The sequence below is a fragment of the Ochotona curzoniae genome, unplaced genomic scaffold (assembly GCF_017591425.1).
Source record: "Ochotona curzoniae isolate NIBS_2020 unplaced genomic scaffold, NIBS_Ocur_1.0 scaffold_4701, whole genome shotgun sequence".
NCBI lineage: Eukaryota > Metazoa > Chordata > Mammalia > Lagomorpha > Ochotonidae > Ochotona > Ochotona curzoniae.
Genome location: NW_024467122.1, coordinates 7,521,429 through 7,544,771, shown reverse-complemented (window position 1 = coordinate 7,544,771; position 23,343 = coordinate 7,521,429).

Here is a 23,343-nt window from a genome sequence, read left to right as displayed (position 1 = left end):
ACACCCCCACTGGGTTAATATGCTCCCCATAGCAACACCCACCCACAGCTCCACAGCAGCAATTCTTAAGGTGCCATCCAGGGGTTGTCCCCACCCCATCCCCTCCACACACACAAGGCCCTGGGATCGATCCATTTCCCTGGACTCACCCAAGATGGTGGCTGTGGAGAGAACGGAAGACACGCAGAGCTGGTCCAGCCTGTGGCTGACAGACTCTGATTCTTTCTCATGTAGGCCTGTTCCATGATGAGTGGAGCCTTCCAGGAACAGTCTTGGAAAGCCAAGCCCATGCTTCTCACGCCGGAGACAGCTGTGTGCGTGGAGGACTGAGCTCAGCCAGTCTGCCCAGGGTTCTGCTTCTGGCTCCCATCCTCCCTCGGGCCTGGCACCTGTCCCTGGGGCTTGTGTGCGGCTTCCAGGTTGAAACACAGCAGGCAGCAAGAATGCATTCCCATCAGACATGCCCTAGGACCTTGCTCCTTCGTGTGGGTCCAGAGCACCCACTGGGCTCTCCCTGGCACCCTGCCCACCCTGCAGGGTGTAGTGGCCCAGCATCCCAGGGATGAAAAAGTTCCCAAGGATGGAGCTGGGAGCCAAGTCACTAGGCAGAGAGAGGAGCTGCCAACTTCCTGCCAGGGCAGGAGCTGGCAGCAGGGCACGGCGCTGGTCTGAAACTGTAAAAATCCTCTTAAGACTCGGTGGCCTGGGGCTTGGGGCAGGGATGGCTTCCCAAATAAAAGAAAATGTCAAGAAAGCATCGGTCCCCAAACACAACTGGGCTGCCAGTGAGTCCTCTGGGAAATCCTAATGTGGCGAGGCCAGAGGAGCCGCGTGAGGCAAGCTCCCCACGCGGCTCTCTGCCTGGAATTCATCCCCAGGCCACTGCCACTCTCTGTCTGCGTCACTCACTCCTGCTCTTCCTGCCCATGCGCGTCTCCCTGGCTCCCTGGCTCCCTGGCTCGCCCCAGGCCTCCTCCACCAGGCTTGCCTCTTGCAGAAAAGCAGCATGCATGCCAGGCTGTCTCCTGGGGGGGAAGGGCAGCTTGTACAGCACCCTGGGGCTGAGCTGGGACCCCTTAGGCAGCCAGGCAGGCTGAGGGTTGAGAGTTGGCATGTGGAAGGTCTCTGTGGCCTATTAGGATGGAAGACTAGTCAGCAAGAAGGTTCAAGGTCAGCCACCATAATGGCAGTCATGACCCCAAGTCTGCAAGGAGAGCCATGTGGAGGTAGAAACAACGATAAGGGCCTAGAAGAGAAGAGGTACAAAGGCTCTTGCTCCATGCTGCGTCTGCCCTGGTCCTCGAGGCTCCCAGGGCCCGCTCGCCATGCACGCACTCCATTGGCGCATGTTTCCTTGTGCCTGTGGGAGCCAGTCGCTGTCCCTGGAGCCACTACCACAGAGATGCTGACTTGTCCCCACATCATTCCATCACTTTTCAAACAGGCCAGGGGTGAACCAAATAGGATACCCTCGAGTCCAGCATGAGTTCCCAACCTTAAAGCTAAAATGTGGGTCACAGGTGTGGCAACCAGCATGGCTGCTTGTTCCTCCCAGCAGTAGTCCACTGAGGTGACTGACAAGTTCCCAGGGTCCCAGTGAAAGCACTGAGGCTCAGAGAGGTCATGCAACTTGGCCATAGTCACACAGCTCCAGATGATCAGGAATAACCCCTAAATGTATTGATTCCTAACTTCCATTGTTTTTATACAATGTATTTGTCTACTTGAAAGGCAGAATTACAGAGAAAGAGGAGAGACCTTCCATTAGCTGATTCACCCCAGACTGGGGTCAGTAGCCCCAGACTCCATCCAGTTTTTCCACATGAGTACAAAAGACCCCAAAACATTCTCTGTTGCTTTCCTAGGAGCATCACAGGGAGCTGGATCAGAAGTAAAACAGCCAGGACACAAACCAATGCCCATATGGGATGCTGACATTGCAGGCGGTGGCTTAAGAGGCAACCCTGTAACACCAGTCTGCTGTATTCCCTTGTTACGCATGGAAGAGGACATTGAGGGTCAGGGACGGACGCAGCCAGTACCATGCACCGCCCCCACCAAGTTTAAGCAACATCCGTAGATCAGTCCCGCCAAAGCCAGTCCCTGTCCGATGTCTCCAGGGGCAGAAGAAAGGAGGGTGTCCATTCTCCCCGAAACTGCCAGCCGCCAGGCAGCTCACCACTCCCTGCCACCCCGCAGGCTTGGGAGGGCCTGTGGAGCACTCGTGAAACCACTCAGTCCTCAGGCCCCTTTCCTGGCCCTCCTGCCGCCGGGGGCTGTTCAGACAGGTCCTGGGGAGTCAGGCAAGAGCTTTGAACTTGACCACAGGCAGAGCTGGAGGAGGGCAAAGAGGCCCCACAGGCCTCAGGGATGGTTTGGTTTGTGGGACAGACCTAACCCAGGATGTTCTGAAACCTCTGCAGGGCAGAAAAAAGCAAAACAGCGACAACAACCAAAGGCAACAGGCTTGGGGTCTTTAGGGACTGCATGCAGCTGGACCTGGGATTGCAGAGTATGTGACACCCAGCAAGGGCCACTTGGGGACATCATCCTGCTGTCACAGCACTACTCTCCCTGGGTGGATGGGAGATTTGCATACAATTGCACCCTGCCTCTTATTCCTCACACATTCTAAATTAAACAGAACAGTCTCATTGTTGCAGGCACTCCCAGCAATCTCCTGCCCAGCCTTAAAAGTGCGCACGTGGAGTTGTGTGGGACCACCATCTATTATTTGACTAATGAGCACACTGCTTGGAGATGAGCAAGCCCCTATCTGTTGCCTGCTGGAAACGCTCATATCCAAATGCTGAAAATGGCCATATCCCAAGCCTATCTCCAAGTCTGTTCACGTGGCTAGGTATTTGACTTTGGCACATGGGGGACAATGATGGGAGCCCTTCTTAGCTGCCATGGTAGCCTCCTGCCCAACTTCCATGCTCTCACTTCCTGGCCTGCTGGAGAGAGAGAGAGAGACACCAAGGACCACATAGGCAGAGTACAGGATTCAGAATAACCTCCAGGCAGAGCCCTGCAGCCTGGACCCCCCGTGTTGGATCTTTGCATCGGAGTGCTGTTGGGCAGCGTGAGCCAAGCAAGGCTGCCAAGCTCATTCGCCTGGCTCAGTATGAGCCTTTGTATGGGTGCTCACAAGATCTGTGGTGTGGTCGCTTAGTCTAGGGGAGACGATGATGGTTCAGAAGTCTGTAACCCGCATCAGAGTGCCCACAGCAGGCCCAACTCCTGGTTCTGGCTCCTGGCTCCAGCTTCCTCCCAAGGTGGACCCTGACATGCAGCAGGGAGAGCTCACGTGTTGGGCCTCTAGCACCTGTACAAGGGACCTGGAGGGAAAGTCTGGCTCCTGGTCTCTGCTTGGCCCAGTTCTGGCCATTGCAGGCATCTGGGGAGTGAAGCAGCATAGGAAAGTACTCTCTCTCTCTCTCTCTCTCTCTTTACTTTGTGACACGTGGTCTTGCTGACCCACAGCTATCATCATGTGTTGTGGCTTGTTCTAGGGCTGCCTACACAGGGCAGCAGTAGCCTAGGATTGTGACCACACTGTGTGGCTGGCAGAGCTCAAGGTATCTGCCTGACCAGTACAGGTGATTTGCCTGCTACAGCACTCTGTAATCAGGCTTTGGATGTTATTTGTTACCGAGTTAGCTGGGTTGACACAGACTAAGGGCCTTCTCTAAAGGACAGAAGGAATATTTTTAAGACTTTGAGATGCAGGACGAATTTGCATTTCTAAGCCTAATCTTAAGACATGAACAGGGTCATCTCTCCACTGGCTCTCCAGATTGGGGCGTGGGACAAAACCACACGTGAGAGCAAGGACAGCAGTTCCACCCTCCAGGGTCACAGTGGTGCCACAGTGAAACAACCTGGGGCCCTGGTGCTGCTGTTTGGGTGCATTTAGGCTCCTCAGCTGGTACCCCTGCTGGCATCCCACAGTCTGAGCTCAATGGAACAAAGATGGGAGCTCCCATCCAACTCTGACATCTGCAGGTGGGGCCTGTGGGAAGTAATTGGCAGGACTTTCAGGGTAGTACCCTACAGATGGAATCAGGGTGGCCTTAGAAGAAAAGACCACATGGACATGGAATGGTGAGTATGCGTCCCATCTCTCTCTCTTCCTGGCTCTCCATGCTGCTCTTCTGTGTGCCCGCCCATCAGTCTCACATGGCTGGAGGCCCACCTGGGCCTGCAACACCAGGAGCTGGAATAAAATTCCTTCCTTCCCAAGGAACAGTAACAAAAAGCTGACTCACACTCTCAGCCAGCCTTCAATACAGCCTAGCCTCGCAGTGCCCACTATGCACGCTTTCTTTTTCTTTCCCTTTCTTCCTTTTGTTTTTTTTTTCTCTGTAAGTCAACACTAGAGAGAGAGCTAACTTCCATTCATGTCCCATTTGACCATGACAGCTAGGGCTGGTTCAGGCCAAAGCTGGGGCCAGGAGTATAGAAACGGGGTTCAGTAGGAGCTTGACAATAATTTGTAATAAACCAAAACAACATGCTCTAATCAAAGTTGTTTAGTAATTGTTGATTGTTTATTCCTGGAATTTTCCATTTAGCATTTTGGGACTGCAGATGACAGTGGACAGTGAGGCTGCTGATGGAGGAGTGGGCATTGACTTGGTCAACCTTTCGGTAACAAGGGGGTCCTTTGCGTGTGTCTTCAGATCTGGGTGTGGACAGGTCAGATCTCCATGCCAGTCAGGAGGCTTTGGGAACCTGGGAGGCTCTGTCTCCTGCCAACACGAGTGTCATCACATGGCTAGTGGCAGGACCGGGCAGAATGGTCGGCTCTCTTCAGCACGTTCCATTGCTCCTCCAGACTTTTTTTTTAAAGATTGTTTATTATTTGCAAGGTAGAGACAGACACAGAGGCCTTCTATATGCTGGCTCACTCCCTAAACACTCACAACAACCAGAGCAGGTTCAACCCAAAGACTGGGGCCCAAATGGAACTCAATCAGGGTCTCCCATGTGGGTGGCAGGAGTCCAAACCCTGGAACCGTCCTCGGCAGCCTCCCAGGGTGCTGTCACCCAGAAGATGGATCACAAGGGAAGGAACCGGGACTCAAACCAGACTGATGTGGGAGATGGGGGTCCCAAGAGGCGACTTCACTGCTGAACTGAGTCCCCGCCCCTGTTCTGGTTTCTGCTCGAATTGGAAGGCAATTGGAGGGACAGAGAGGCACTGTGAGCATGTCCCCACAGGGACTAGATCAGCCCCCGACAGGGCAAGAACGAGGAAGTCTAATTGCAGACAGGCACAGCCCTGCTTGGAACAAAGAGGCTCTGTCCTTCCTCAAAAATGCCTTCGGGGGAGATGGCCCAGGAGGACCCAGGAGGAAGGCAGCAGCAGCCACTCCACCAGATTCCAGCATCCTGGCTGGCCAGGAATAAGCAGAGGGAGGGGAACCATCAGGGAAGCAGGCTTCATGTGAAAGGCAGGGGCACAGGTAGAACTTGGGGAAGGGAGGGAAGACAGGAGAACAGGAGAGCTGGGGCCCCTGCTACCCACCAAGGCCAATTGTCACTTGTGTGTGAGTTCCCTGAACCTATGGGGAGCTGGGAATATTCATACCCAGCAATGGGAAAAAGCCACAGAGCAGGGCCTTATGACTTTTGCTCACAGGTCTAGTTGCCAACATGCCACTGTGGAGAGGGCAGAGGGGAGACACCTGCTTAGAGGCAAAGCTACGTCCCAGCAGGAAAAAGCCCTCAAACTTGGAGGAGGAGGAGACCCAGCCATGTACAGGAGGGCACACGTACAGAAGTCACATTGCTAAAAAGTGCCTTGAACCCAAGTGCTTATCCGTGCTGTTTTTCCCCCTCTTGCCCAATACCCTAAGAATGAATTAAGCACTTACCCTAGGTGCCCATTTGAAGATGTCTTTAGGGCAGTCTTAGAGGTGACCTCAACAGTTGTGGACGCATGGGTTAGAACCACACCTGACCTTGGCCCTGGAAGGACTCCCATTGGCTGATGTTCAGCATTTTCTCGGTGACTAACCCTGTGTGTGCAACCCTGCAAGGAGATTCCAGAGCTCATGTTGGAGGATGCTTTCGGCAGAGGACACAGCAGTCTCTCCGGGACACACTGAAGGGAAACATTCACTCAGTGGCAGGTGTCCTGCTGGCATCTCCAGATGCAGGCACAAGGAAGCTATTATGAAGGGATGCTCACCATGGGACATCATGTCCTGCTGCTCCTCTCTCATCACACCCCATGGAGGACTTGCCAGCAGGTGCCAGGTAGGTGAGAGGCAGGGAGTCGGGATGAGCTAGGTGCTCACCAGGCCTCTGCCTGTGTTTCTTGCTCCAGGGACTGCCTATTGCGTGGGACAAGAAGTCTCAGGATGACCTGGCTCAATTCTGCTTGCCAGGAGAAACACAAATCCTTGGTTTTCATCAACACCTTGGAATTGTGGGAACACATTGCTTGGCCTCCTGTCAAGAGTCAGGCAGCAACGAGCAGCGGCAGGGAGAGGTGACTCAGGCACACAGTACAGGTGCTGGTGTTGTAACAACCCTAGACCTCAGCCACATCAAATTCATTTCATGGAACCCAGAGCTGTCAGAGTCGCTGAGCCCTGAGCGGCAGCTCCTACTGGCCTTCCTCTAGGCTTTGATGATGCTCATGTGAGGCATGGGAAAAGTCCTGCACTTTGTTACTGATGGGTCCCTACCATCTGGGCAGGGTCTTCCTCCTTCAAGGTTTATTAGGGCTGCAGAAGGGGACTAGGAAGACTCAGCGAATCTGCAGACAGCTCTTTCAGTCTGCAAACACTGCACCCACCAGCTGGAGGTCACAGCCTGCAACCCTCCCTCTTGCCATCTTCTTGCCATGTGGAGCTCGTGGGGGCAGGGGTACACTGTGGCAGGTATAAAAAGGAAAACTGGCTTGGGATTACCCCTTCCTCACATCTCCCCTAGCTGAGCGACAATAAGGTGTCCAACAATACCACTCTCAAGTGGAAATCGTCCTCCAAGCTGGCTAGTGCTCATCTCTTCTGGAACTTTGGTATGTCATCCATTTTGGTATCTCTATGTCATTGGGACAGGAAGCTTGGCTCAGCCGCTGAAAGGATTAGTCACTTAGATAAATAAGGATGCATACAGCTGGAGGAAATAGAGCCCAGGAGACTCAAAATGGGATTACAGAGAACCAAAACAAGCCCCAGAGATGCACACGCCGCACCTCGCCACCAGGGCCCGGCGTCACATTCCAGCCACCCACGTCCCACCCCTACATGCACCAAGGACAATGAACAATGGATTACGGCGACACTGTCGCTTCCCAGACTCATCACTCATAACTCAGTAGTTCCTTCCAGGATCTCTGCGGGAAAATTCCTGCATCCTTTTCCCTAAACCTCTTTTACTTGGAATCTGGCTACCTACTCCTCTCAGGGCAGGGGGAGGGGTGTGGGCGCAGGAGAAAGTTGAACCAATGCCACTCTCCTCCCACCAGCCCGCAGGTCATCTGTACCCTGGCCTTGGCTCGTCCCATCACTCATGTAGACAGGCAATTGACTTGTCAATCATGAGGCCTTGCCCCACCACTCCTGTGGTCCCGTCTGGCGTGGCCAGTGATGGCCAATGGCTATGTCTATGCTCTCCTCCTCCAGCCTTCCCCTGCCCCAAGGCTGCCACACCTTCACCAGTGTCCCCAGCATGCTGGTGCATTCTCCAGGGCGCCAGCACCACCCAGCTCTTCTCCCTGCCTTCCACCTGTAGATAGACCTCACCCTTAAATGCACACATCTGCTTGTGTCATTCAGAGCAGATCTGCCACCAGGCCAGGGTCTTCTCTTGGACCCTGTGCTCCCCAGCATTTGACCTTGCTCCCTTGGGGTCTGAGACCATTTCATGCTGTCTCCCCTCCTATGTACCACTCCCAGGGATACCCTCAGGGCCCACATGTGAGACAATAGAGCCATGACCAGGGCCCCTCATAGCCACCAGCATGTCAGAGCACTCCAGCCCTGTTGGCCTCACCTCTGCCCATGACACCCTGGACACTCAGCCCACAGAGTACCTTTCACCTTGCTCTTGTCTGCTGGCCTTCTCAGCATCCCAAGTACACATGGCTGGCTACACCTGCTGTATCCATTTCCTGACTGCTGGTCCTTCTCTCCTTTGCACCTGAAGGTTGCATGTGTCTACTGGCCAGTGGATCTTATAGAAACTTCTCACAACTTCCACTCCCTCTATATCTGGATTTCTCCCCCTTCAGCTAACTCTTCCCTGCCTCTTTGTTTCACTGGCTTCTCACCACCTGCCCACTGCTGTGACATCTTTATCATGTCCATTGCAATAACATCTCCTGTGCCTCCCATTGCTGTGGCATCCCATACTCTTTCCTGCCCTCTCCACCCTTCTCAGCCAACACTGCTCCAACTCCCGATGGAGAACTCACCACTCCTCTCTCTGTGCACCTGTTTTAACTCAGAGCAGTCTAGCCCAGTTACTTATCCAAGTATGGCCAATGAATCTTCCACTTCCTTGGGGACTTTAGACAGACGGCCAGATCAGACCACAGTGCTGAATTCTCAAAGCCATATAATCCCTGAAGGTGGCCAGGTGACAGCATGATGGTGTTGGTGACATTATTCGGTCCCTGGGTCAAGCTGGGCTCAGTTTGTTTCTGTGCCTTTCAGTTATTGGGGCCAATAATCTACCCACTTTATTTCTGCTTACACCAGTGTGAGCGGGGATCATATTACTTCCAACCCAAAGAACTATGATTCATTCATTCATTTGTCCCTTTACTTGTTCCCACCATGTCCTACTGGTAGTGGTTTGTTTAAACCACTTTGTGTTCAAGTCAGTGAGATCATAAGTGCTCCCCATCCCCCCAACACTGTCCCTACACTCACACAATCACACTCATATTGCATTCTCCCCTACACACTCACACACTCCATTCTCTCCAACACATGCACATGCTCACATACACACACTCTATCCTCCCTGACACAATCCAGTCTCCCCCACACACATTCACACGCACTCCATTCTTATAGACACACTCACATGTGCACACACTCCATCATTCCCTCCCATACATTTACACACACATTCCTTTTCCGCTACACACACATCATTCTCATACACACATGCACACATCACACACTCCATTCTCTCTCTCACACACACTCACACACACTCCAGTCCATCCCCTACTTCAGTACCTGGGATGGAAGTGGACATGCCCATGAGTGCCCAGAGCAGCCACTCGTGCCGTCTTCACCAACCACCAGGCCCAGTTCTGTGTGACTTCTCTGAACTTTCAGGAGACTCAAGGTTGTGGGGGTAGTAGCAAATGTGCCTGAGGCCCGTCACACCAAGCCACAAGTCTCAACTTTCTCTGAAAGAAAACACAAGCTATGGTTCTTTTCTCGTGAAGGTTCAGGGTGCTTAAATCTTGCACCTGTCTCCCCCACCCCCTCCAGAACTGAGCTTGTGTTGGTCTGGCCAGGGCTCCTGCAACCCAACGCAAGAGACAGGGTGTCTTAGTAGCCCCAGTCCTGGAGGTTGCAAGGTCAAGGTGTCAGCAGATGAGAGCAGCTCTGTTTCATGCCTCCCCCTGGTTCTCGGTAGCAATCTCTGGGGTCCGTAAGTTCAAGATACATGGCTATAGTCTCTGCTTCCACATGCCCCTGAGTGCCTCTGTATGTGTCTGTGTCCATATTTCTCACCTTTACAAGGACACTAATTACTCATTTGATCACCCTCTTCTGAATATGGTGAAGTTCTAAGGCAGTGGGCATTATGGATTCAACTTCCAGTGTGCCGGGGATGCAAATCAACTTACAACAGGGTCTGAGAAGGAGCCCTGGGGTGTGCCCTGGGCAGGCTGACTGGACACAGGAAGAATCTCTCTTTGGTTGGTGGCACATGGCAGGGGGCGGGCCCAGGGGGCAGACCCAGAGCTGCCTGGCCAATGTTGCAGGGCCCCATTGTCAGCCTGGCTAAGAGTCACTGAATGAAGATGATTTAGCCACCTGCCTGCACCTCTGAAGAGGGGATGGAGTGGGGTGGCTGCAGGGTATCCTGAAACCTGTCACCCCCAGATCTCAACTGCACTCCAAGTGCCTCGTTCCCCGAGGCCTCTCGGGATAAGGGCCAGCCAGAGCCTTCCCTGAACTTGCCAGAGACATGGAAATGAGCAGGTGTTTGCAGGTGTTTGTATTCTTTGGCTTCCAGCCCCTGGCCCAGGCATATACTGGCACTGGCTTGATAGTTCTGAAATGTTTGCTGGGTTGCCGTGGCATTTCCTATCTCCTTCGAGGGTCTGTCTCTTAGGTGTCTCCTATAAGGGTTGCAGCACCAGTCATCGGGTTTGGAAACCCTGCTTCCTCGGCCAGCCCTCGCATGCTGCGTCTTTTGGCTCCTGTCTGATTTCCCTGGGTGAGACTGCCCATGTCCTTCCCCACCACCGCCACCACATGATCACTGCCTTAGCTCTCATCTCCACCCTGGCTGCCTCTCTCCATTCCGTCAGTTTCACCTCCACCTCCAGGGCCCCAGAACCCGGCATGTTTCCACTCACACACAGAGCCTGTCAGGCTCTGCCACCTGGCCAGCTTCTGCCACTCCCCAATCCACAAGCACACCAGTGCCCTCACCCTTTGCCTGGGCCATACCAAGCCACCTCCCATTTGTGACTGTGTCATGCTATGCCTTTCCCCTGCTGCTCTCTCTCCATCTGCCCAGTTCTCCAGGCCACAAGCTCCTCTTCATCCACTGAGACCCAACCCCAGCATCCACCTCCTGGGACAGCAGCCTGGGTCACCGCCCCTCTGAGGGCAGAGTGTTCATGGGTCCACCACTACATATGTCACCCACACAGTGCTCTTTTGTCAATGAGCTGCGTTCGTGAGCCTAAAGTGTTCCCACATACCAGTTACCACCTGCTCCACACCTGGGCTTCTTGATTAATCAGGGAAGTTGGAGTGGATTTTACAGATACACCAAGTGGTCCTGGCACAGGTCTGCAACTCCTGTGGGTTCCAGACCAGGGGAGAGTGGCTTCTTGGGAAACCAGGTCCCCCAGCTCCAGCTTGGGTTTCATCACACGGGGTGCCATGAGAGTCAGGGTAAGCAGTCTTGGCTCATAGTGCAACCACCCCATCACTAACCACTTGGGTATCAGACCTCTCAGCCCTTTTGAGGTGCATGGAAGCCGATAGGCCTGACTCACAGTTACTAGGCCTGATGAATGGAGAATGTAAAAATCCTCAGGGACAGCATCCCAGTGTAGTGAGTTTAGCCTCTGCCTGTAATGCCAGCATCTCATATGGACATTGGTTCAAGGCTCAGCTGATCAACTTCCTATCCAGCTCCCTACTAATGTACCTGAGAAAGCAGCAGCAGATGACCCAAGCGATTAAGCCCCTGCACCCATTGGGGGAGACCTGGAAGTGCCTCCTGGCTTCTGACTTTACTCTGGTCTGGCCTCAGCCATTGAAATCATTTAGAGAGTGAACCAGTGGATGGAGTATCCATCTCTTTCCCCCCACCCCGATCCGTAACTCTGCTTTTCAAATAAATCTTTAAAATAAAAATCTTGACAACAGTATTTGGACCCAATACAGGCTCAAGACTGTGGCTACATCCATAAGCACACCTATCATTTCTTGCAGATATTCATCAGTGAGAGTGAGGCCCCTCTCTAGTTCTGTCGGGAGCTGTCTGCTTGTTGGCCAGTCATCACTCTCCTAGAAGGAAAAATCCCCTCCTTCTTCGGAATCAGGGGAGAAGACGCTCTGCCCTGAGTTCCCCTATGTCTCTTGCCAAGTTTTGGAAGGGTGGGTGTTGGTGCCTAGAGACAATGAAACCGGCAGTATCCAAGACCAGGACTAAGGGCGTTTAGTGTTTCCAGACTCTGCATGTGCCCTCTGAGGGGGACAGGCTTTGGGGGAGAGGCCTTGGAGGAGGCAGCAGTGACCCTGAGCCCACACATGTTGGGGCCTAGCCCGAGGGAACTCTGCACCCTTGATTCTGTTGCTTCCACTCCCTCACCCATCCTGCAAACACTGGGTACCCTCTGCTTCATCACACACTAAGTCCTTAGGCATGCATTCAGCAAATATTTACCATCTAGTGCCCTGGTGCTGCTGGGCTAGACCCTGAGGACACAGGCAACAGGACACGTCTCCACCACTGGAAGTGGGGGAGGAGATGGACAAGCAAGTTGCAACAAATAATGGCTGGAATGAAAGGAAATGGAAAGTTCCGGAGGGACTTGGAGAAGGACCACCAAGATGTGGGAACTGGGCTCTGAGGAGCAGGGCCGTAGGCGCCGTCTTTCCAGAATCCAGACCCATCTGGGCTCCAGACCCTGCCCTACCAGCCCCAGCCACAGCCTGAGGTCACTGCCACCTAACCCACCCTCCCCTTCCAAGGCTGTGGGCTGTGGGGGTTGGGTACATCCCGAAGGACTGAGCAGACAGCACAGAACAACATGGGAGAAGATGCCAAGAGAATGTGGGGCTCACCACACCCAGCCCCCAAGGAGCAAGATGGTCTCTAGGCTTGAGTCTCACAGCCTCTAGCTGTTGGGGCTGCCTCATTTTGGGTTGCCAGGAGCCCTTGGGAGTTTTGGTTCTACTACAGTTTTGCTTATTCATTTATCCCAAAAAAAGGTCCTTAGTCTGCATCAGCTCAGTGCCAGGCCCAGCCCCACGTGCCAGGAAGCTCTGAGCCCTGTTTTCTTGGTGCTAGCATTCCAGGAAGGGGAGGCATAGAGGAAGAGAAGCAGAGCTGTGTTAGGAGAAAGAGATCAGAGCAGAGTGAGCGAGTGAGGGGCAGGGATGTGTGGAGAGACAAGGAACAAAGGACAGGACTGAACAGGGTGGTCAGGTGAATGTGTGGAGGATAAAGTGGAATGGGAACAAAGCCTTCCAGAAGGTCAGCAAGCTGCTGCCAGGGTGCCTGGGGGCAGGGGCTTTAGAGAGCAGCATGGCAGGGCAGGACCCCAGTGGGAGCATTTGTGTGTGCCTGAGGGTCAGAGGGACAGCAGGGACAGGTGCTGGAAAAGGACACTGGACTGAGAGGAGTCATCACTGGCATTCCAGGCAGACCCTGGAGGCCACGGGCAAGAGAAAGGCCCCGCCTGATCTCTGAAGCAGCAGCCACTCTGGGCAGTTATTATTCGTGACTGGCGCATCATGGTGGGATACGTGATGCTGTTTTGATGCGTGGCTATCAAGTGTAATGAGCACATCAGGGTTCCTAGCACTTCCTGCCCCCTCCCACAACATGCACAGTCATCTCTGTGCTGGGAACATTTAAATCCCTCTCTCTTGGTAATGGTGACATCCTGTAAGGAGCCACAGTCACCTCCTGAGCTGAAGAACACTGGAACTTTGTCCTGTCTCTGCAGCCTACACCTCTGGCAACCTCTTTTTCACTCTCCTTCAAGGGCAATGCTGAGGACTGCTAGGGGAATAAACACCATTCGATACCATAGGGCTACACTTCACAAATCCCACAGGGGTAAATTGCAAATTCTCTATGGAGAACGTACAAAACACATTTTGTATGTTTCTGCAAGGAGGTACTCATTTTTATGAAGGGGTCAGGTCTCCCTGAAATGTTGTCCACATTAAAAAAAGAAGAACATTCATAAGGGAGTCCTGATGAATTTTGGGGCCTGGTGCAATGGTTCAATTGGCTAATCCATCCTTTGCAAGCACAGGGATCCCATGTGCCATGTGTGCACTGGTTCGTGTTCCTGCTGCTCCAAATTCCCACCCAGCTTCCTCCTTGTGCCCTGGGAAGGCAGTAGAGCATAGCCCAAAGCCTTGGGGCCCTGCAGCTGTGTAGGAGACCTGGAAGAGTCTTCTGGCTCCTGGATTCAGATCAGCTCAGCTCTGGTCATTGCAGCCACTTGGGGAGTGAATCAACAGATGGAAGATCTTCCTCTCTGTCTCTCCTTCTTTCTCTATATCTGACTTTGCAATAAAAAAAATAAATCTTAAAAAAAAAGGAAAACCTGGCAAAGAATTTGTTTTTTAAAAAAGTAAAGCTAAGAAGCAATCTCACTTAATAATACTGACAAAATATTAAAGAAAGACTAGGCAATAAGCCTGCCTTTCCAATAAAAATGAGTTAATCTTGAAAATATATATCTGACAGAACAGCCAGAAGTGTTTTAAAAAGAGGAAAATGAATATAAAAATATCTTGTAAAATTATCATAATTAATTTTATTAAAAAATTACTAAAAGTGAATAAAAGAACCACTAGAATAAAAGACACTCAAAAATAGTCTTTGGAAATCACACAAATGATTGTAACCCTGTAAAATTTTACATGTGAAATTGCAAACAATAGGACAACATTTCAAAACCTGCTAGGTTGGTTTAAGTTAGAAAAAGTGGCTAGTGTCTCACATGGGTCAGAGTGTGGGATGAGGGCATCCCTCCAGCCTGCTGGTGGCAGTGGGCATAAGGGTAGCTGCTCCACAGGGTGTGACCGTTGCCCACATAGGAGCTGCCCTCGGACTTGGCATCTCATGATGAGGAAGATAGCCAACGGGCATCTTCGCCCCAGGCCTGTGGCCAGGCACTCTGGAACATTCCCTACAGCATTGCTGGCAGTAGCTAAGGTTGGGAAAAATGAAGTTTCTATTAGGATGGGATTAGCCACCTAAACGATGCCACATCCCACCATGAATCTCCGCCCCCAACCCAGATGAACCACAAAGCAGCCCTCGATTCACCAAAAACCATGAAAAATAAAATGTATCCTTTCTTTAAAGGGTTTGTTTATTATACTTTAAAATCAGAATTACAGAGAGAGAGAGGTTCCATTTACTAGCTTACTCCCCAAATGGCTTCAACGATCACTGATCCAAAGCCAGGAGCTTCTTCTGGATCTCCCATGTGAGTTCAGGGTCCCAAGGACTTGAGCCATTCTCTGCTGCTTTTGCAGGCCACAAGCAGGGATCAGAAATGGAGGACCCAGAACAAGAACTAAAGCCCATAGGGGATGCTGACACCACAGAGAGAGGATTAGGCTGATACACCACTGTGCTTGCCCTCAAGATGTATTCTTAATGTATAAACCTGGACCTAACTGTGCAAGCGTAAAGCAGAAAATGTCATGAAACCCAGGGAGAGCTGTCCTCAGCAAACTGTTTCTCTGTCCAGAGAAGCGAGAGCAGGGGCGAGGTGGCATGAGAGGGTCTATGAAGGACGTTTACAACAGAGTTGGAGAGCCATGCACAGAGAATGTTTCTGTTCCAGGTTTTGGAAGGACACATCCCAGAATGCCCCAACAGACATCTTTCCTCTGCCCTGCAATGCTGGGCCCCTGACGAGGCTCCTGCAGCCTGCAGCCTTGGGAGAGACCTCGGTTCTTTGGAGAAGGATGCACTCTCCTGGCCCCTGGGGAGGGAACCCGGATTGGGTCTTGAAGAGAAGCTGAGGCATTTTCCTCCCTGTGCATCTGGGTTGTGGGATATGCGATAGCGAGCCTCCAAGCTTTCCAAAGAAGAAAAGCACTCACGGAAAAGTAAAATCATCTGATGAAAATGCCATTGTTTGTCTAGCGAGACCTTAAAAGGGCATGGGAATAAAATATTTCATTGGATTGTTATTCAATTATCTTTAGTGGGTTTTTACAGTTATGAAGTCACCCACGGCCGTCACAAGGGAGATGAGCCAAAGATGACAAAGAAAATGTTAGTCTTTCTGGACTTGTTCAGCTTCCCTGATTTATGGGATAATTTTTGTTCCAATCGCATACTGCTTTGTTAAAGCAATTTTAGAATAGATTGGGATATCTGGGGAGGCAAACCACTCCCCTGACATCATTCTTCTTTAAGATGTTCCAGACCATTCCTGGACTCACGTTCTGAATTCACCTTTGAGATACATTTGTTCCAAGACTTCTCACTGGGAGGCTATTTTTGCTGTTACAGGATCTCATCTTTCTCTGTAGGCACCTGCTAGTTCTCCCTCTCATTTCAATTCCCCTGACAATGTTTCATGCTTTGCATCAGTGGAGGGTGATGAGTGATGACCTCTGCACCATTCACCTCTATGAGTATTATGGGGTGGTTCTCATTAACATGAGGTAGACCTTTGCATTTTCATTTCTCTTTTTTCTTGCATTTTCATTCCCAATGAGATTTTTGCTAAAACAGGGAAGAACTCTTTATTTTCATATACATACCTAGTGTCCAGCAGGTTTCCAGAATTTTCTTATCAATATTAATTTTTAAAGTAGTCTTTTGGATTTTTGAGATATTCCATAGGAACACATGAATTGTGGATGGTTCACCTGGGACACTGGAAAAGTCCCCAAGCTAAGTGCAGTGCATGCTTCTCCCTGCCACCCACCTTCCAGCTCCTACCAAAATGCAAATCAGCTACTTGGGAAAACCTGTTGGGGCATGGGAAGAAAAAGTCAGCCTAACTGTGAAGATACTGCAGCTATCAGAACACTGCTAAGAGTATAGCTCACTAGGGCTGTCCTACTGGCTGCTCCCCTGCAGCAAATGATGGAGCTGTCAACTGCTCCTGTGACACTGACATGAGTAACTCTAACTTTGCTCTCTGACGGTTTTGGTGAATTCCTTCATTCTTAAAGGTTGATTTTTTTTTTTTTTTCATTTGAAAGGGACAGTGACAGAAAGAGAAACCTTCCATCTGCTGGTTCACTCCCCCAATGGCTGTAGAAAGGAGACAAGAGCTTCTTCTTGGTCTCCCATGTGGATGCAGGGGCCCAAGCGCTTGGGTCATCTTCCACTGCTTTCCCAGGTGCATTAGCAGGGTGCTTGATGGGAAGTACAATAGCTGGGACTCGAACCCACATTCATATGGGAAAAGCCAAGTGATAAACGCAGATTTATTACTAAAACTATTTCTTTGCTGGACTCATTTTTATACCAAACTCACTTTTTTTAAATTAAGAGAATTTTTTTTAAGTCTTTTTAATTAAAAAAAAATGCATTTGAGAGACACAGGGAGAGCAGAAGAGATGGAGAGAAATCAGTCTTTCATTTGCTGGTTTGCTTTCCAAACTTCCCAACAGCAGAGGCTGGGCTGGGGCAAAGCTGGGTGCTGAGAGCCCAGGTCAGATCTCCCTCTCTGGCCACATTTTTTCATCCAGAATCCTCAGATGAAGCCACTTGGTCCTCTTTAAAGCTGCTTCTTCTGACATGCTCATGGTGCTATGTTTCTTCTTCTTCTCTCTCTCTCTCTCTTTCTTTAATTGGGAAGGCAGATTTACAGAGAGAGAGAGAGAAAAAAAATCTGTCTGTTGATTGACTTGCCAATTGGCCCCAACAGCAGGAGCTGAGCCGATCCAAAGCCAGGAGCCAGGAGCTTCTTCTGGATCTCCCACAAGATGACTTTGGACCACCCTCCACTGCTTTCCCAGTCCATTAGTAGGAAGCTAGATGGGAAGTGGAGCAGCCAGGACATGAACTGGTGGCCATGTAGGACTCCAGCGCTTGAAAGACAAGAATTTAGCCACTGAGCCATCATTCTAGGCCCATGGTGCCATATTGCTAAGTGGCATGCTTACTTATTTCTTTTTTTGTGTTTTTATGTTTTTATTTGTTTAGGTTTAGATGCCATGTAACTATTGATGTCCTGCCATGGGAAGAATTGACCTCTATGACGACCTCCCCCATGGGCTGAACAGGAGCAACTCCCGAAGGAGTGAGTGCACCAGAGGACAGAGGACTCACCCCGAGCCAGGAACACTGGTAACCTTGGGACACCAAGCAGCAGACCGAGTCCCGGGGCTCTCTCTCCTGCCTACCTCCCTCCAGCCCCCAACAACAGGAGAGAGCCTCGCTGGCCTCAGTGCTATCTTTGCCGAGGTCAAACAGACACTCCCAAGCAGAAATGTTTCCAACACCTGCTGTGATGACACACCATGGCCACAAGCGTGTGCAAGCAGAGGAGCTTCCCCCGTTCTCCATCCCCCACCTGAGATGTGGAAAAGCCCAGTGCTGTATACCCTTGCGGCCATCTCCCTCACATGGGTCACCCCGCCATGTGGAAGTGATCCCGGGCTGTCTCCCATCAGGGAACAGGCGGTCAGAGTCTGCCTCCCTCCTTCTCTCTCTCTCTTTGCCTACCGCCTATCTCTCTTCCTTTTCTCTCCACAGCCACCGCCCTTGATGAAATAAAGACCTCCTGTGTAACTTATTGTGTCTGGCTTTTTGGGTGTGTGACAATAAAAGTTAACAATATTCCTCAGTCCCCCAACATGTCCATTGAAGAAAGATGGCGAGAAAGAGAAGGCCATCCCACATGCTGGAAAAGACAGGGATGCATACCACTCCTCAAAAAAGGCAGTGGAGGACGAAACTGTCATCATCTGAAAGAGAAAAATGTGTGGGTGCAAGCCCTCAGAGACCACCCAGAAGAGCCAGCCTTGGACAACAGAGGGTCTTCCCCCAGCCTACAGCAGGGAGGGCAGTGAGAACGCAACCCTGGAGGCCAAGCTGCCTGTTGAAAACAATTAAAAATGCTAGATAAAATAGAAGAAGCACTTTGCTTAAAAAGCATCCAAAAGGCAGGTAAAGTATTAAGGTTCTTTAGGTGGGCTTTATTTTATAGCCCAAAATTTATCTACAATTAATAATTTTGTGTATTTCAGCCTGATGGTAAGGAATGAGTAGGTCAACAAGCTAAACGAGGTCAAAGCAATACTGGCGATGAACTTTTGATTGGTCTCTGATGGTGAAGGGACAAAAGTCAGAAGTGAGGAGTGTCGTAGGAGAACCTCCCTAAATCAAATCATGAGCCTGAGAAGCTATCCTTCCACGGTAAAGATGAGTGGCATGGGGACTCAATCGGCTAATCCTCTGCCTGCAAGCATCGGCATCCCATACGGATGCCGGTTAGTGTCCCGACTTGAATGCGCTTCTTCCCGCCACATCAAGGAACTCAACAGAAGTTGCAGAAGTAGTTGCTGGAAAGGGTGGGGCAGTTCTCTGAGAATCTGTAATCTCAACTAAGCCTTTATGAAAATTTACATACCTAAGCCTCATTCCCAGTGGGGTGGGGGAGCAATGCAAAGCAACTTCTTAGTGAGTCTGAAGTAAGCTGTGGCTGCCACCTGTCCCAGACAATTTACAGAAATAAGTGCACATCCTGATGAGGAGGATTTTCAAATTGCCCATAGCTATTCAAGAACAGCGAGTGCCATGTAACAAAGCAGACTCAAGTACACAAGGAAGCAAGGTGCCATGCGGGAGATCTGAAAAGAATCCACAGACAGCAAAAAGTCATATGTTAGAATCATAAGACACAGATGACAAAATAGTACACAAAGATTGCTAAAGCTTAAAAAATGTCATTAGACAATAGGAAACTATGAAAACTGACATGGCATAATTTGAATGGAATAAATGAAACATTTAGAAATGAACAGAAGAAAAAAAATCAGAACATTAAAACCCAACCAAAATCACATCTTGGACTTTGGGTGAAGATCAAGTGGAAAACAATCAATAAGCTGAACCAAAGAAAGGAGAAAGTTGAAGAAGGAATTTGGTAACTGGAAGGCAGAACAATAGAAATCCTCTAGAATAACACAGAATCAACAACCACCAGCAAGGAAAACATACAAGAGAGGTCTCGAGACATGCAGGATAGTTGTAAGAAAACCAACATGTGTCTAATCAGCCAGAAGGGGAGGAAGAACAAGACAGGTCAATGTTGGGAGGGATGATGGCCAACACATTTGGAACTGATGGAAGACGTTCCTGGGTGGTGCTCCTCACTAAATACAGAACACAGCTCATTCTGCTGTCATGTACTTATGGGTGTTCGGAGGTCTTGGGGATTTAGATTTTCATTAAAGCAAGATCACATCACCCCACACCCTGGGTTAAAATCCAACATCCCTGCGATAACACACTGCAAAGCTAGCTCCCACTCGGGACAGGCTGGGACGATGGCTTCCAGCCCAGCTGACACAGCGCTGGCGGGGGAGGCACATACAAAACATGGCTCTTTAGTAAAGACTCCTGCGAATCCTTCCCACAAAGAGTCACAATGTTTCCTTTAAAAAAAGAAAAACGGTGTTTGGTGAAAAAAAAAAATCTAACTTCCACAGAGGACACGAAAAGAAAACCCCCACAAGGTTCGACATCAACAACTTGCGCCAAGGCGCCAGAACATTGTCACATGCTCTGTCTTGTCATGAGTTATGATGGCTGTTCTGGGAATTTTCTCAGGGGCTTGGCCTTTCTCCTTATAAACAAAGCTACATATCATCCTCGAAGCTGCTGGATACCCGGAATGCAAGCAATTGCTATGACTTTGTCAAGTCAAAGAAGGATGCCTGATGGTAGTATAGGATAACCAGGGGGTTTGGGTCTCACATGGGGTCATCACCATCTCTGCAGATTTTGCCAGCCTGGTCCCAGGTGCCTGACACCTGCAGCTCAGTCAGCTCCCTCCTGCAGCCCACGGAGCCTCAGCTCTTTTCTGCTTGGAGATAGCCCAGCTCTAGGACTGACACTTCTGAGAGCCCCTTTTGGGGACTCAACTCCTTGAGATGTCTGGCTCCAGGAACCCATATTGGAACAACATGCTCATTGCTTGCAAATAAATCAAAGAAGTTTACAAGATAAAGTGGGGTGACCTCTCGGGTACATGGATGCAAACTCAGAGACACTTGAAATAAACTGGGCTGGAAAAAGAAGGAACAATCATTGGAAAGCCTCCCGTTTATCTTTCTTATGCTCTCCTTCCCTTCCTCCCAGTGATGTCAGAGTCTTAATGCCTCCACTAACACAGCTTGCAAATGGCTTGCAGGTGGTCCCCGAGGGTGCATGTATTGGAAGCTTGGTCTTCAGTGTGGTGATGTTAAGAGGTGGTGCCTGGTGGCAGGATCTTGGGTCACCAGGACTGCTGCCCACACAGATTAGTAGAGTTTTCATTTACTTCCCTGTCTCTTGCTCTGGCTTCTTGTCTCATCACATGATCTCTGTCTCCTTCTCACATGTGGTCCTGCCAGAGATGCCAGCCACCAGGATGTGAGGTGCCTGGGAGGCCCTCGCCAGAGCCAGCACGCCCTGCTGTTTGGCTTTGTAACCTGCAAAACTGTGAGTTCAATCCTTTCTCTTTAGAAAGCACAGGGCCACTAACAGCTCATGGCAGTACCAGAACCTGGGCAAACACAGGCCCCACGCCCCTGCAATTCATGGAAATTGGTTGGAAAGCTGCATGCATCCACTGGTGAGGGGCTGGGGTCCTATCCACTGTGTCTCCAAGGCCACAGGAGGGTTGGTGTGGGCTACACACAGGCCATTAAAGCAGGAACAGCCACCTTCAGAGTCTGCTTGCCCAGGTCTGGCTTTTCCCCTTCTGTTCCTCCGCCTTGCTGCCCCATGCACTTCCTGGTCCTCTCCCTTGGTGACTTCCCGTTGACTCAGCCTCAAGGTCAGACTTGTTTGGCTGGCTGTCCAGGCCTTCTGCATCTGATCCCAGCCCCAGCCCCACCAGCTCTTGCTCGCTCTCATGGTTCTCAGGCTAGGGCACTCTAGAATATGTCTAGAAACATCTTGGTTGGCATAAAGATTGGGGTAGTGGCCAGAAGTTGATGTGCAGATTCTAGGCCAGCAATGCCCAGGACAGCCCCACACGCCCAATGCTTCTCCCATCCCAAGCTAAGGCCAGCAGTGCCCCTGGTGAGAAACAGGCTTGGTTCTGGTCAAACCTGTTTCTGTGCCATCCACGCCACCAATGGTATGTGTCTGTGGCTGCTGCCCCACCCAGCCCCTGGAATTCCCCTCCTTCCCCCTCTGCCTCTCAATGCATTCTCCTGGCATTGCCCCTCCAATGGCCTGGCTCCCTCCCAGCCCACAAAGTCGCTGTCACCGCTGAGACGCTGGCAAGTTCATGCAAAGAACATGGGTGCTATCATCTCTTGGGCCCAGCCTCAACTCTCTACCATCTTCCATTCTGCCCGTGTAGCCCAGGAAGAGCCATTTCCTGGCTAAGTGTGGCTTCCTGGTGTTTCTGGAAGAGGAGCCAGTAGCAGCTGCCTTCGAAGGCTCCTGGAGGGTGACTAAGGTAGGCCTGGCCCCAGTGCCCTGTCAGTTTATACAACCTGCAGGGCTGTTGCTCACCTAGCCACTATCTGTGCTGTAAATGCACCAGCTCCTGGCAGAGGCACAGGCTAGTGTCTATCTGGTCATAGTGAGGGTCTTAGCACGAAAGTCACTGACAAGCAGCACAGGGAGACACCCCAATGAAGGGCCCTGAGTGCCCAGGGGTGGGAGGGAATGGGAACCTCAGAGTAGGAGAGACCTGCCTCCCACCCCTCCCCAACAGGAAGCATCACAGCCAAGCCATTCCCTCCGGTCTGTGCTGCAGCGCTTAGCTGCCCTAGCAGCTTCCTAACATGGCTGTGCTCAGCGGCCTGGGGAAGGGCATTGCCTCATAGCCAAGGAATGGCCTTGCTGTGCTTGTCCAAGGACGTGGGTGTCACAGACATCCCAGGGACATGCGAGGGCAGAGGCCAGGGCAGCCTTGGCAGCTCATTGAGACCAAAGCCTTGGGACCCTGCTTTCTTCCAACTGGCTCTGAGTGGGGCTGGCTCTCCCACCAGGTAGTATCCAGCCACCTGCTGCTTTAGAATGATACAGAATACTCCAGACCCCAGAGCAGTAGTAAAGGTGCAAGGCATTGGTTTTGTTGTGTTTGGAAGACAAGGACAAGTCCACAACCAGACTCAAGACCGCGTACTGCTGACAAAGGAGCAATGGACAGGAGCCAGAGCTGGTCATGGGCCTGAATGCCACTGAATGGGTAGAAATTTTGAGGGACTTCACACAGCTTCCCTGGCTGTCTGACTCTTTATCTGTCTCATGAGAATATTGGCTTGTGAAGATGACCTCTGTGATGTGTCAATTCAATTAGACTTTGTCCAGCTGATTAAATAGTGTGTTGTGTATCTGTCTCCAGGCCCTTCTCACAAAAGATTCTCCACTCAAAACCCACAAAGTCACCTTGATGACATCCAGAACTCAGGTCACCCCAGATCACCTGAGAGAACTTTCACCGGCCCAAATGCTATCTGGGTGACCCTAAGCTTTGCCCCAGGCTCTGCTGCTGGCCGCTGTCTTTGGTGCAGTGGTCCCTGAACCTTCTTTCTTGTGCTTCCACTGGTTCTTCTCCAAGGCCCCAGGTGGGATATGTCCCAGGTGCACCCGGGCTGCAAGGCCTGACACAGGATACTACAACGCCTTTTGCTTCCCACACCCACTGGGCAGCGCCTGGTGTTCAGACAGAAGGCCAAGGAGGTGGTTAGGGCTCTGAGCAGGTATTCCACAGAGGGGCTG